We start from the raw sequence: 13,494 nt of genomic DNA, 5'->3' as shown, positions 1-13,494 counted from the left end.
ATGTCTCTGGTATATGGTTGTTCATTATTTTTGTTATTTTCTCGCCTGGTCCATTATACTCCTGCTATGAGTGAAACCATCCGGTCAAATATAGGTATTTTAAAAAAAAAACATAATATGTTCTTAAAAAACAGTAACATTAAAAATAAAAAACTTGCTCTTACTTTATCTGGAATTCTTGACTTGGTAAATTTGTGACGCACCCAATTTGTACAAATGAGAGACTCCACACCTTTTGTTACAGTCTAAAATATGATACAAAACATTTGTTTTTTAGAACTCTGTTTAGTGCAGAAATCCATACCCCCCAATTTTTAGTTGACAAAAGTCTGGTCTTACTTCACCTATAACTTTTAAATATTTATCTAAACTCCCCAACTAAATGAATACATCCTATCTTCTCACTAAGGTATTATAAATCAAAAGGCACAACATACATATAGACTAGTAGGTCAGGGATTGGCAGTATTTTTCAGGAAAAGAAGAGATAGTAAATATTTCAAACTTTGAGGCTCTGTGGTTTTCCATTGCTAAGTCTCAACATCGCCGCTATAGCTCGAAAGTAGCCACTGACTATATGCAAACAAAAGGGTGTGGCTAGGTTCTAATAAAACTTCACTTACAAAATAGGCAGTAAGTTAAATTTGGCCTGTGGGTTATAGTTGCCAACCACTGTTCTAGACAACATGCAATCATTCATTTTCCACAATACAAAATTTTAAAAAAGCAAGGCAAAGTAAGTTTCTAATTTTCTCTCTAGTTCCAACCATGCCAACCCTCCTAGCTCCACACCTCTTGTTCCCTTTCTATAGCCATCTTGGTTCTCTCAGGCTACTAAAGAGAAAGGATTCATTGTCATTCCTTCAATCCAGTAAAATGCTCTCTTGGTGGGCAATAATCATGCCCTCCATGTACTGAAGAGATGGTATAAACAGCTGGAGAATAAAAAGGCAATGTGGGGAGGCAAAGAAAAAACAAGACTTTGGAACACTGTGAGTTCCACACCTCTCAGCTGTGAGACAAACTGGTTGTTAGATAAACTGACCTCAATCAGGTCAGTTTCCTATAAAAAGGAAATAATACTGACCACCCACGATTAATCTGAGGTTACGATAGTATATGTAAAGCACCTGACATCAAAAGAAGTATTTCTAGACTTTGGCGGTTATGAATACATTAGGCAGTACCACTGCAGTTTCTCAAAGAAAGACTAGAAGGCAATACATGAAGATACTAATATCAATGGTCTTTCAGAGAATGTGTCTCTTCCTTTTGCTTTTCAAAATTTTTCTAATTTTCTGTTTGAAGATGTACTCTTTTCATAATTGAAGAGGAAAAAAACCTAAAACTTTAAATTGAGTAAGACATAAAAAGGGGAATCAAGGCCCTCCCTGGTGGCGCAGCGGGTCAAAGCACAGCACTGAGAAGCTAAAGCCAGGTCCCATGAGTTTGATTCCTGCCTGCCCCCGAGGTGACCACATGGCGTGGCAGACCTCTCCTGACCTGCCCACTGCTCCCCTCAGCTGTTCTGCTCCCCACTCTGTCTCTGGTGAAGCCTCTCGCCACCCCTGAACCCCTGGCCTGTACCCCAGTTCTGTATGTACAAATAAATAAATCTTTAACCAAAAAAAAAAAAAAAAAAGAAGAAGAAGACCATGTTTGAGGAAGGATTCTATACTTCACATCAGGCATACCTATAGAATACTTAGATGCAGATTTCCAGAAGGTTATTATGAACAAGTCTAAAATACACAGGGTAAGTCAGGGAAGAATTCAGAAGTTTAGAAAAATATCTGTATACAAGTAAAACTGAAATTCTGGGTATAACCGAGATGATAACCAAGGATTACATTGGCTCAATTAGTGAAACCCAGGGGGCAGCAGTAAGGAACCAGTGGCTCAACACGAGCCCAGAGAAGATGCAGAGAAAGAAACCTAAGAGAAGGGACGTGGAAAACAAGTATGCCCAGGGAACAAGCTCCTTTAAGAAGATAATGAATAAGAGTGGCAAGTGCAACAGAAATGCCAAGTAAAGCAGGACTAAAGCAAAGCACCAAATGCAGTGGAGAAATCACAGGTGCACACAGGCACTTGGTTTAAGTAGCATGGGAGGGGGAGGCCAGGGAGCAAGAGCAGCAGTTTGAGAAGTGAATGAGAAATGAAGACTACATATGGAGCACTCAGGAGTTTAGGTAAGAAGGGGAACAAGTGATGTAGGCAGGAGAGGAGTCGATGAGTGGCTCGGGAAAAGTTTTCTAGGACAAGAACATGAACAAACGAGCTAGAGGCAGAGGAAAAAAAGAGTCGAAAGCGACTGCCAGCTACAGCAAGGTCACTCAACCTCGGCACTGCCAACTCCTTGCTGTGGGGGCCTTGCTGTGCCCAGCAACCCTGGCCTCCACCTACCAGATGCCAGTGGCACACACACCACCCCATTTGTGACAACCAAAAATGCCTCCAGACACTTCCAGATGTCCCCGAGGGGGGAAACTGTGCACCTACACACATGGTTAAGATGCACAGGGATCCAGGATGACGAAGAGGAGAGCTGGGGGAAAATGATTGCCACACACTGTGGCGCTGAGGGCGCTGGGCAAGGGACTGGCCTACAAGGAACAGAAGCACCTCATCCTCTAGACAAGAAGGCAAGGGCAGCTCCAGAAAGAAAGCAGCTGGTAAATCTGTAGATGGTGCCAGAAGGTACAGAAAACCAGCCAGAAGGCCCTCGAACTGTTCTCAGCAGAGTGGAAGCAAGGTGTGTGCTGAGCAGGAGTGGTGATGATGGAGCTGCAGACTTGAGAACAATGACAAGGGCTCGTGACAATGAACAGGGATTGGCAGCTGGCAGGTCACACCAGAGAAGACCACCTGAGGTTGGCAAACACCATACTCTCTCCTCTCACTGACTGTTAAAATGTACCTCCCCCGAGAAACCACCTTCTACATTCTGATTACAGTCCAAAAGAGCTCATAAGTCTATATGAATTTCAACTGCATCATGGAAACAACCCATCCCTGAAAGAAACAAACCCATTTTGTTAATAAGTAATAGGGACTGTAGTCCACTTGACTGTAGTTCAGTCAAGTTCTAACTGAATTTTGGTAACTAATCTGTTGAAGTTAGAGGAGACCGATAGTTATGACTACATCCTGGTTCTTAAGGGGATGAACTACTTCTTAACCAACAGTCAGGAAGACTAGAATAGTCTTAATAATGACAGTCTTCACAGCACAGGGATCGCTCACACCTACCCTCTAAACCAAGAACTGCAAATGCAAATGATTATGGGCCAGTAAACCAAAGGTGTTGCCTTAAGTCCATGCATGGGAAAGAAGCTGGAATAAATACCAGCACTAAGCCAAGAGATACCAGGAGCTGTCTTTGGGTAAATCAGAACAAAGGAGAAGCTACACACAGCAGGGCTGTACTGAAGAGTGGCCAAGGCACAGAAAAAGCCCAAGTGTTTGCTCCACCACACACAGGTTCACATCCGTCTCTGGACATGAAAGACCCACCTGAGAACAGATCAAACAGACTCTCCGAAGCTGGGTATCCAAATGGTTACCTCAGAGACAAATGCAAGACCATGATAAGTGGCATTCCACCAGCCAGGCACAGACAATTCCCAGACTATCAAATATCCCATACCACACATAGAAACAAGCAAAACTTGGGAGGGTGGGAGGAAGGGAAGCCAAATGGGAAACTTCAATCTTCAAGAACTACAGTTAAGAAAATAATCCAAAGGCAATAAGCATAACTGTATGTTTAAATGTTCAAAGAAAAAGCCCTTACGAAAATTAAAAAGCAGATTGAAAAGAAAACAGAAATTTACAGTTTACTGTTGAAAACAACAATTTACAGTTTACTGTTGAAAACAACAGTCAAATGTTGTTCATGAAAATTTTCGTTAAATAGCTTAACCAAAAGGCTAAACACAAAGAGAAAACAGTGACTTGTAAGAAGGATGTTAGGAAATCACCCAGAAGTAAATATGGAAAATAAAGAAAAGCAATATGGAGAATGGAATGAAAAACTCCAACAATATCTAAATAATAGTTCCAGAAAGGAAAATGAGGAATATTTTAAAAGATAGTAACTAAGATTTTATCTACAATTGAAAGTGTTACAAGTCTTCAGAATGATGGAATATACCAAATAAAAGCAGAATATATAAAAACAAATCCACACTTAGAGAAAATATGCAGAAAACCAAAAGCAAGAGAAAGATCTTAAAGGTAGGCCAAGAGAAAAATGATTACCCACCTACAGAGAAATTACATCGGAACTGACTAATTTCTCATCAGCAAACAAGACCTGCAAAACACAAGAAAAGAACATCATCAAAATCCTGAGGGAAAAGAATTTTCACTATAAAATTCTGTGCCCAGCTCAACAATCTTACAAGAGAAAAAGTGAGGGAAAGACACTAAGAAACACTAACACCAAGTATACCACTGACAGGCCTTTAGTGAAAGAACTACTTAATGTCATTCTTTAATAATAAAAAAAAAAGAAGAAGAAAAGAAACTAAACCAAGAGGGAGAAATGGTATGAATAAAGAAAAGTGAGTATTCACTAATTTTACAGGCTTAAGGTGGCTTAAATAAGGTAAAACTAAAGCATCAGGAGTCAAAATGGAAGGAGACAAGAGTTAAAAGGTTCCAAAGTCTGGGCCCTCCCTGGTGGCGCAGCGGGTTAAAGCACAGCACTGAGAATCTGAAGCCACTTCCGCATGAGTTCGATTCCCGCCTGCCGCCTGCCCCGGAGGAGACCACATGGCGAGCCAGACCTCTCCTGGCCTGCCCACTGCTCCCCTCAGCAGTGTACTTCGTAGATCTGCCTGTTCTGCTCCCCACTCTGTCTCTGGTGAAGCCTCTCGCCGCCCCTGAGCCTCTGGCCTGTACCCCAGTTCTGTATGCACAAATAAATAAATCTTTAAAAAAAAAAAAAAAGGTTCCAAAGTCTTTGATTCAGCAGAAGAGGAATAATAATTAAGCTTAGACTTAGTTAAGCATGATGTTAAAATTTTAAGAACAACCAAACTTGTGTCCTCTACCCTGAAGTAAGAAAGCTGGAAGGAACATAGCTGTCTGCCCTTAAAATGAAAAAGAGCTGGGGGCCCTCTGTAGTGATGCAATGGAGTAAGCACAGCACTGCAGAGACAGCCTGGCTGCTTTAGCGCCAGTTCAATCCCCCGCCAGGGAGCTGACCCACATGGCGAGGCAGACCTCTCCTGTCTCCCCCGCTGCTCCCCTCAGCAGTGTACGTCATCAATCTGCCTGTTCTGATCCCCACTCTGTGTCTGGTGAATCCTCTCACCCCCTGAACCTCTGGCTTGTACCCCAGTTCTGTGTGCATAAATAAATAAATCTTAAAGAGAGAACTCATTTCAAGTTCATGACAATCTTTAACCTCTTTGTAAGGTAACCAACTGGCTCAAAACCTTAGGAGAGACAAGCCCTGCCAAGGAGATTGCAACTGGACGCTGACAAGAGTTCATCTCGAATAACTGGCAAATTGACAAGAAGCCTGGTGTTGCTTGCTGAAGGCAGTGTGGAACCACTGAGGGGGCGGTCACAGAACTTGGGGAGGCCCCATCTTTGGCAGGATCTTCTTCCAGCAACCCTACCAAGCACTCAGAGAAGGAGCCCTTCAGTGTGCCCATTGTGATGCAGACTTGGGGAAAGCAAACTGCAGCTGCCTCAGGGCGAGAAAGACACCCAGATCCTTCCCAGAGTCCTCAGAAGAAAAGCCTGCATCTGTGAAAGAAAGGGCAGTTAAATGCTTAAAGCATTGGTGGAAAAAAAAAAAAAAAAAAAAAACCTCACCGCAGCTGGGGAAGAAGGGCAGGATTCCTCACAAAGCTCACCAGAAAATATGGGGGGAGGGACAAGACCTTGCACACTGATGCAAGTGGAAATCTGAGGTTTGATCTGACAAAAGGCCACACCCAGCACCACTCTCCACCTGCCAGCTACAGACTTCCACTACCAAGTAACAGTTTACCACTGGCATTCTGCTGGCACAGGGGCAAGAGAAGAACAAGAGCAGGTAAGGAAAATCTCCCTAAGCCTAGGAAAGAACCAGTCATTAGACATTAACCTAACCAAAGCACAGGAGAAAACTGGGAAAGGAAGGGAAGAAGGAGAAAACATCCAAGAGCTGTGGGACAGCAAAGGGTTGACCATTCTGGTCACTGGAATTCCAGAGAATGGGACAAAAGAAATGTCTGAAGAAATTATGACTGAAAATATTTCAAAAATAACATACAACATCGAACCACAAATCCCAAAGGATCAGAGACTAGGAAGACAAATACCACCAAAACAAAAACCATAGCCACACATCACCCCCCCAACCCCCCACCCCCCTCAGGACTGAACTGCCACATGCTCAAGAAGCAAATGTTGTCACCATGATCACCAGGTCAAAATTTAAGTGCACCTGCCGGCCACCTCACAATGCTCACCTCTGTCTACAAATCTCACCCTGTGTCAAGTGACTGGTCCAAGTAAGGTCACAAGCCTGGATTCCAGCTTAGGAGAGGAGGGCGTGACTTCTCTGGGGCAGGTGGCCTAGAAAGGTACCTGACATAGAAGAGAAGCCAGGGACCAAAGAAGGCGGTGTCAGTACGAGAGGTGCAGGGATACCTTAGGAGAGAAGCATCACCTGAGCATCTTCCAGGCGCCCGGTTCTGCCCCAGCATGCACGAAGATCAACACACCACACCCCTATGGAGCTCACCATCTACTTACCCATTTTGCTAAAGTCCACCCCTACTTAAACTCCTGCTTTTAGTATTTCCTTCATATCCTCTCAGGTAAAAGTAAAAAATGGATAACAAAAAAAAGTCAAAAGATGGCCATCCAGAAAAAAAAAACACAAAGATCCTGAGGTGTCGCTGGAGGGGAAGCATCAGAGTAAGGCACGCCATACATAAACGCACACTATTTCTTGCTCTCCTTCCAGCTTTTAATGCTCATTCTTAGATCTCCAAGTCTGAATAAATGCCCAAAACCCCTTCCCTCCACCTGACGTTCTGGGCCTCCTTTATGACTCTTTACAAACACTCAGAAATCACTGCCTTCCCCAGCCCCCTTAAGTCTGCGCTGAGCGCACCTCTTCTGGTCTAGAGTACCAGCACCTGTATTCCCATTATTGGTGCAGATCAGCCTAGAAGAATCACTGTTTGTGTTTCTCCCGCTGGATTACAGAGCACTGCTGACACCTTTCAGTTGCCTGAAGACATTAAGATACCCTACCACAGGGTCAGCCAATGAAGACAAGCATGACCATCCTTTACCAATCCTGCAGCGAGGGAAGACTCAAAGCCCAGCTCTAAATCCAGGGCAGTCACTCTGGATACTGAAGAAACCATCCACCCTAAAACCTACCAGTTTCTAAAATCTGAAACGAGGCAACTTTTGTAAAATAAGTGCCTAGGCCAAGGAGTGAACACAAACCACTGCAGACTCTTCAGAAGTTACCAGCATCAGGAGGAAAAAAAAAAAATCAAAGCAACAAGAAAAGAAATATAAAACACTAGAATGGTTCAAGAAAACCTAAGAACTCAAGGTCAAAGTGAGCTGAGTTAGAGACTGCAGATTTCAAAGGAATAATGCAGAAGGGGGTAATGCTGTGGTTATTTTCTATGTGTGTGCGCATGCCTGTGCACAAACACACGTATGTGAGGGGGAAAGTGGACAACAGCATTCGATCCAGACAAGGATGAACTGAAGGAATGCCCGAACACCAATGCAAACAGAACTTTAGGTGTATGAAGAGAAGTGAGCATGTAGGAAAGCTTGCTGTAGAAAGAGAAAGAAACAAATCAGGATACATAAAACTGCACCTTTATGGAAATTTTACACACAGAAGCTCACCTGCACATAAAAAGCTCAACAGAGACCAGTTTAATATAAAAGAGGAAAGGTCACAGAATGTGAACAGGATTTGAAGTGATACTCTCACCAAAGATTAGTGCTCCTAAACAATATTAACAAAATTCTCTACAAATACTAGGTGCTTGACAAGACTTCATAAAATATGAAATAGCCTAAGTGCTGAAAAATTAAGTTAACCTAAGAGTGTATTTGGGGGGAAAACAAAGAAAATTTAATGTTTATAGTTAATGAAACATTTCATTAAAAACCCTGAGCAAATTAACGGTGTCTAGGGGGAAGTCTTTTCAGTTTAAATATGGAAGTCTAAAACTCTTAGAAAAAATGTTTTAACTCAGTTATAAATAGAAATGACATTCCTATATAAGGGTAACAGAATGGTGAAGCATAAAAGCAAAGGAGTCTTTAGAAAATTAAGGCAATTTTTATAAAAACAAAGAAAGTATCAGAGATGACAATCAAAGCAGCAGCTGCAAAATTTTTAATGAGGGAAGAATATTTTACTTTGCAGGGATTATGACCTTTTTGGTAAATCATCAAGGTTCCATTGAGCTAAAATTCTTGCAGGTTTTTTGTGCCATTTCATTTCACGTCACACCTCTGTTTAAAACCTTCAGAGACTTAGGGCACGTTCAAAAACCCAGCAAGCGGATGGCCTACTAAGCCTTTTCAAGACCTGCCCCTCCCCCCAGCCCCCTTCTGCTTCTTCACCTGCTTTGCGACTTTCCAACCATTTTGAATTTTCCAGCTCTTTAAAAAGATTTTTTTCCCCCAAAAAAACCTCAAGCTCTCACCTTGCCTAAGGGCATTTGTACCTTCTGCCAAGAAACCTTATTTCCCCAGCTGGAGTGTGTCCTGCCCCTCCAGGCCTCACTTAATGTCACCAGTCAATGTGGCCAGCCCCAGGCCGGCTTCGGAGCCCACTGGCCTATACTTCCGCCCTGCCTCTAAGTCAAGACTCAAAACTTTGCAGGCAGGGTGGGCCTACTTCCTTTCATTTATCATTCACCCACCCTCTGTCACAGTCTGGTACAGATTAGACATTCAGTAAGTTTTTGCCAAACAAATGTTAGGTGCTCAGCATGTAGAACAGGTTATTTTCAAAAGAAATCACTGATCTTGCACAAAATTAGCTTCCATCTATCTCTAGTATGTCCAATTGGTAACCTTTAAAACATTTTATTTCCCTTTGCATTTCTCATCTTATGTTTTAGAGGTAATGCTACTAGTAATAATTACTAGCAATTAAAGTAAATTAAAGCACAAAAGGCTGGCAATCCTCAGGTGAGGATATCGCATCAAGTTCGTCACACCTGAATCAGTTTTTATACTCTGAGAGATTCCAGACAACAGGAAACTAGTTTCTAGATTTTTGTCAGGATAATCGGGCAAATACAAGTCAGTAAGTTATTCTTTAACTATTACTTTTTATCTGCCATATGTTGATTGTGTGTTATGTGTGCTTGATCTGATTATTATGATACGATTTTATGCTACTGAGAACCTAATCTTTAAGCACAGTACAGAAATCTAAGAAAATGCCCTCTAAAACTGCAATTTACCTAAAATAATTTAGGGCAGTCTTTAAAAAAAAAAAAAACAAGAAAAACCACATGACTTATTCAGCCAAATGTTTTGTTAACGTGCAGAAACCAAAGTTGTTATTTTCAAAATCACATTTTCCTCTAAATCAAGAAAGTGACAGTGTCAAAAAGCATGAATGTTACTATTTGGTATTAGGCTTTTTTCCTACACAGGCTACAAAATAATAGCAGAATTATACACTGCCCACAACCTCAAAGCAGGTTTTAAAAGGATAAACCCATTTTGACCAGTTGAATTTATAGTAAACTACCATCAGAGTAATGTTCCACCCAACATGTTTGCTAGTAAAAATCCAGATACAACCTACCATACAAGGAGGTACCGACTTACCTGTCTTGCACCTGTTAAGGGTCACTCTCATAGAAAAATGTTCATCTAAAAGCACAGAAAGTTAGATCGCTCCCAAAACACATCACATCCAATCCAACCACTGTATCACTCTATTACACGTATGCCCCAAAATGACACCCCTGAATTATCCTCTCAGCAGTGTCCATCTTATACACGGTACACTGAGCAAAGGAGAACACTTCAGAACTTGGTGGCGATCAACCTACCCTGTACAACTGTTGCCAAGTTAGCGCTACCTCCCACCCACCCTCAAGGGTAACTAAAAAGAAAATGATGCAGGCAAGAGAAAAGGCACCTACACTACCTACCAGTTTCAAGTGTATCGAAGGCCCACAACAATCCAGTCTGAAGCAACTCAGAGAGCAGACAATGTGTTTGAGTACCTGAATTTAACGAAGCCTGCTTGGCGGCCTGCACAGAAGCACCTGAGGGGGGTGGTGAGGGGGGAGTGTTAGAGCACAAACAATAAGGTACACAGTGCTATTGGCTTCAAATCAAGCACACCAAGCATTTTGGTTTCAAACCTTAAAGTGATTTTTCTTGCCCAATAATTATCACTTAAAACCTAGATTTCTTTTCCTAATTTTCCAACATATCAAAAAAATTCTATTTTATTTGCTGGTTTTAAAAAAGATCAAAATAAAATCCAGATGAAACCACAAAGACATGGTAATTTATACCATTTCCAGTACTGTTTTTTATACTCTGCTTATGTGCTGTTCAGGCAAAAAACTTTTAAATATATAAAAAGCACTAAGAAATTGTAATATGCATAGGGTATTTTTAGAAGACATCTTTGAAAATAGACAGGACTTGTTTATCAGCGTCTGACTTGATAAAGGGATCTGGGTGGGGGAAACAAGTAAATAAGGTTAAAAAAAAAGCACGTTGGCAGGAGGTATCTTTGGGGGTGAGGGAAATGTTCTAAATTTGGATTGTAATGACGATTACACAACTCTAATGTACCCAAAGATCACTGGATGAGACAAGTAAAACAGGTGAATTTGATGGTAAGTAAAGTACACCTCAATAAAGCTGAGAAAAATGCATCTTGAGCCCTGGTACTTTGTAAGGAAACCCACAAGAATTTATGGACAGGCCCAAATGTCTTGCTTTGACCAAGATGACTTCTGGCCCTGATGTTCTACAATATTCATCACTCCTTTCTAACTTTATTAAGTGACAAAAGCGGTTCTCATCAATAACAGACTAAAATGTTAGATCCTTTTCCTCCCTAACTCCCAGTGTTCTTTTAGGCTAAGCAACTGCTCGGCTCTCTTAATGATGAGTCTTAAACACACTCTCACTCTCTCTGTCTCTGTCTCTCTGTCTCTCTGTCCCTCTCTCTCTCTCTGTCTCCTAAGAGGCTGCTAAGTGGCAGAAAACTCTACCTTCAAGTAGGAAATTTGTCAGAGTCCAACTTCCATGTATTGAGAAGCAACAATAACACATCTCTGTAGAGTTCACCTCTAGGTTTTGTTTCACTGAAATCATTACAATTACAGATGAGATCCCATCTGCCATTTTACTTCAAGAGCACAGCTTAAACCACAAAATTGAATTCAAGGAAGATCTCCATAGCCTTTATTAGTGTAGCAAATTTAATCAAAGCCAATCCAAAGTTATAATGGAACATGCAGAAACATGAAATACCAAGTGGTTAATTAGAAACAGCTACCTCATTTTGGGTGTAAATAATTGTGTACAACCTGCCTGCATTTATGAAGAAACAGAAGTAAGGAGCCTCTGTTGGAAAAGTCTGCACTTCATTTGTCCTAAGCAGCAGTGCTGACGGATCTGAGTCCGGCCTCCAAAGGGGCTGAAGTTCAGGAGGCTTTGCCAGAAGCAGCCTGTGACCTCTAGAAGGCATGTTTACACTGCGCATCACCCCAGGAGTGACACACTAGCTCAAAAGGTGTTTGAAGAATGAGGCTCCCCAGGAGAAGCAGAAAGCATGGTTTTGAAGAGCACAGGTGCAAGCAAGTCAGACCGGTTCGGATGGAAGTTTGCCTCGCTGCTGACTAGCTGGTATCTGGGCAAATTACTTTCTAAGCTGATCTGATTAAATGTGTGCAGGAAAGAAGAAAAACACGTATCTCAAAGACATGGTGTGAGAAGACCTGTATACATACATATTCATGCAAATAAATGATTTACCATAGGATCCAACAGTCAATAAGGCTCAATAGCTTATAGTGCTTATAAAGGCTGTCCCCAAATGAGACCACACCCAAAACTGACTAGTTAGAACAATCTCAAATGTAAATATTTCAAAGTAAAAAGCTTAATTCAAAGTGTTGACAATCAATTTCAAAGATCTGAATGGACCAGATCCTTTCAATCTAATAAATAATGTTCTGTTAATTCCCAAATCTCAATTGTCTAAATTTGATCAAATTCTTTAGGTAGAAGGTCCTCACTCTCAGCTTTTCATACCCACCAACAGAACTACACCCAAATTCATATCCCATGATCAAGAAATGCATAAACTCGAATGAGACCTGAAGTTAGTCATCCATGAACAGCTCTATATACGGGAAACAGTCTATAAACTGTCAAAAATGTAATTCTAAACACTAAAGTGATGTATCACCAACCAAAAATTTCTAACCTTAAGATTGAAAGTAAAGTGGAAAAGCCTCCTAAACCGAAAGTTCAAAGGTAGCTTCTTATTGCATTATTTCCATCAACTGAAATGTGCTTGGACCACCATCGTCAGATCAAGGAAGAACGTTTAAGATGCCATCTCCTCCTCTAGTAAGGAATTTGATGTTGCCAAAATATAAAACTTTAGAAAATGATCAAACCCTAAATGAACAGCCTTTTCTTCTCAGAAAGCAACTTAATACTTTATATTTTGCTATTCTTATAACAAAGTCAAGGGTTGCCTAAATGATTTTTCTGATCTTTTGGATGCAAACATGTGGACTCATTTTTCTTAAATTCCTTCTGTTACTATTTAACATCAACTTATCACATGAAAAGGACTTGTCTCTACACTAACTACCCAAAATAACGGGCTATTTTAGCCTACTTTCTAACATCCAGAAGAAATCAAGAGGTAACAGCCAAAGTTATCACAATGGGAGGGATAAATAGGTGAACTTTTATCACATATGCTAAAGGTTTATTTCCTCTGCTCGCTTCCTTACAAATTTCCTACAACCATATTCTTAGACACTGCTGAATTGTCCATCACAAAGTAAACTTCCACGCAAATCATAACGAAGGGTTAAATTTCTACAACAGAAGCCACTGTCATTTCCAACAATGCAACTACTGTTGAAAGAGTCTTTCTCAGATTCTTGGATGCAATGGTGAAGCAAGGCTGGGGGGCAGGGAGAGCATACTTACAGGAATTTCTCCATCTCTGTATTTCAGTGTATAATGTAACAATACTGCACCTTCAAAGCAGACATACCATGCAAAATCTGGTTCTCATTAAATGGAACTGCCTTTACCCCCATGCAGCATATTTGGAACAGAATACATCTGATTCGCAATCAGTCAACCCTCTATTTCTCATCTATACGGGATGGCCCTGCAATTTTCCTCAATGGGAGCCTTTTCTTTTAGCACCCCAGGGAATACTGTAGATGCCACACTCCGATTTAAAATGACTCCAAGAAAATT

General features: G+C 41.2%; 1 protein-coding gene across 1 annotated transcript in view; it reads right to left on the bottom strand.

Annotated features, from left to right (window-relative positions):
- The window catches only part of CDKL5 (cyclin-dependent kinase-like 5), a 144,901-nt gene that overhangs the window by 129,100 nt on the left and 2,307 nt on the right, over positions 1-13,494 (bottom strand). Inside the window, exon 2 of the mRNA XM_012730240.1 lies at positions 4,268-4,318. The gene's annotated coding sequence lies outside the window, so the exon portion shown is untranslated. The remainder of the gene's footprint in view (positions 1-4,267; positions 4,319-13,494) is intronic.

Source organism: Condylura cristata, unplaced genomic scaffold (genome assembly GCF_000260355.1).
Source record: "Condylura cristata isolate star-nosed mole 26May11 unplaced genomic scaffold, ConCri1.0 scaffold00027, whole genome shotgun sequence".
In the NCBI taxonomy this organism is placed as follows: Eukaryota; Metazoa; Chordata; class Mammalia; order Eulipotyphla; family Talpidae; genus Condylura; species Condylura cristata.
Note: the sequence above shows the minus strand (reverse complement) of the source record. Positions and strands in the feature narration are given on the sequence as shown.